The sequence below is a fragment of the Mus pahari genome, chromosome 9 (assembly GCF_900095145.1).
Source record: "Mus pahari chromosome 9, PAHARI_EIJ_v1.1, whole genome shotgun sequence".
NCBI classification, from domain to species: Eukaryota; Metazoa; Chordata; class Mammalia; order Rodentia; family Muridae; genus Mus; species Mus pahari.
In genome coordinates, this window is record NC_034598.1 from 8,873,595 (window position 1) to 8,876,217 (window position 2,623).

Sequence of the window (2,623 nt, forward strand, 5' to 3'; positions counted from 1 at the left end):
GAGCCAGTGGCAGGCTCCCGGGTCTCACCATGACAGTTTTACTGGGAACCAGGGCAGCTGCTGGTGTAAGCTGTGCTCAGATGAGCCAGTGGCAGGCTTCCGGGTCTCACAGAAGAGTTCATTTGGCCATCTGTCTAGAGTAGGGCTAGCACTCATGATGGTGGATTGAAAGCATGGTGGGGCAGGAGCAGGAAGCTGAGGGCTCACACCCTGAGCTGCAAGCATCAAGCAGAAAGATCCGCACTGGCAATGGTGCAGTGCTTTTAAAGCCCCAGAGACCTGCCTCCTCTGGGTAGGCCACACCTCCTACACCTGCCTAAATACCAAGTGTTCAAATGTCTGAGCTATCAGGGGTGGGGGTGGGATTCTCATTCAAACTAGCGCGGTGAGTGCTTCACGTGTAAGACGTGGTCAGGCACTTCTGGTATGTGAATATACAGGGCAAGTGGGATAAGATGCACATTCGGACTTTAGTGACAAGCAAGGTGGCGAGAAAGACACTGCGATGTAGGATAGCAGGCAGGACACACACCTGCTTGTTTACCACATCCCCAGTAGTAGACAGCTGGGAGAACTTGTTCCTTCGCTTGTTTATTCATTTTTATTTATTTATTTTTGAGACGGAGTCTTGCCACATAGCCAAGCTGGCCTGGAACTCTCATAGTCCAGGTTGGCCTCAAGTTCATGATCTTTTTGCCTCAGTTTCCTGACTGATAAGATTATAGGTGTGAGCCACTGTGCCCGGGAACAGTAAGCACATTTAAACTTTTGCTTAGGTTATTTATTTTATATATACATATGTGTGCTTTGTCTGCATGTCTGCCTGTCTGCCTGTCTGTCTGTCTGTCTTGTCTGTCTGTGTACCACATGCATGCCTGTGCTGTGTAGATCAGGAAAGGACGTCAGGTCCCATGGGACTGCAGCTACACATGGCTGTGAGCCACTGTGTGGGTGCTGGAAGCCAAACTTGGGTCTTCTGTAAGAGCAACAAGTCCTCGTAACCAGTGAGTAATCTCTCCAGGCCCCAGCAAAAGTTAAAAAATAAAGTAAAAAAATAAAAATAAAAAACTACCACCACCATACATAGAGAACAACAACAACAAAAGTATCAGGAGGTAGAAAACAGATGGATTAGTAACAGAACCAACAACATTGAATTCTATACCTGTAACAAGGGGAGAAAGCCACTGTATTACACTGCAGAATAGTCAAATACCCGCCACCCCCCAATGATAGAATATCACATTGCTCAGAAAGTATAGGAAAGAGAGGAGCCAAAAGAAGAAAAATTCAAGCTAGGCAGTGGTGGCACACACCTTTAATCCCAGCACTCAGGAGACAGAGGTGGGCAGATCTCTGTGAGTTTGAGGCTGGTCTGGTCTCCAGAGCTACTTCCAGGACAGCCAAGGACACACACACCACAACCATCACCACCACCACCACCACCACCACCACCAACAACAACAACAACACCAACAAGGACAACAAAACCCAATCCTGTTTCAAACAAAGAAAAACTTAATTCCAACCCTCTCCTTTTAACTCCTCCCCTTCCCGCCTGACTGCCAGAAAACTTGTGACACTCTCTGAGAGAGTGAGGCAGGCAGGGACAGCCTGGATCAACACACACAAGCACATTCGAGGGCCAGGGCATTTTACTAAACCAGGAGGCGTAGAAAAGTTTACTCTCATAATGCTGAGCTGCCAGCCTTTCTCCCGGCCAGGATCTGAGATTAACGGCAATTGGATTGTATATTGGCAGATGACTCTCTGTCCTGTCCAAGAGAAAAACATTTAAATATTTATGTTTTCAGAGCTGGGGATGTAGCTCAGGGGTAAAAGAGCATTTCTAGCGTGATTGATGTCCTAGGTTTAATTCAGACAATATAGTATAATATAATATTGATGATTTTAATCTGTTGTTTTGAGCCGTTCCTGTGTATCCATGGGCAGAGCATTTCCACTAAGCTTCATAGTACTCCTCCCTTACAGACAAGCAGACAGACACCATCCACCAGACAAGCAGACAGACACTACCCACCAGGCTAAACTTCTCTCCTACAGACAAGCAGATAGACACCATCCACCAGGCTAAACTCCTCCCATACACACAAACAGACAGACACTACCCACCAGATGTGTAAGGAGAGGCTAAACTCTTCTCCTACAGACAAGCAGACAGACACTATCCACCAGATGTTAAGGAGAGGCTAAACTCCTCCCTTACACACAAGCAGACAGACACCATCCACCAGACGTTTAAGGAGAGGCTAAAATGAAAACAGACAAGGATGCTGGGAAGAAGGCTCACTAACTAAGAGCAGTGGCTACTCTTCCAGAGGTCCCAGCAACCACATGGTGGCTCGCAACCATCTATAGTGAGATCTGATGTCCTCTTCTGTCATGCAGGTGTACATGCAGGCAGAACACTCATATACATAAAATAAATAAATATTTAAAAAAAAACAGAGTGGCTAGCTCTTGGAGAATGACATGTAAGGTTGACTCCACATGAGTGTTCAAATACATGTACACCTATATATATAAATGCATGCATAAGCAAACACACACATACCCCCATACACACACACACACACACACACACACACACACACACACACAC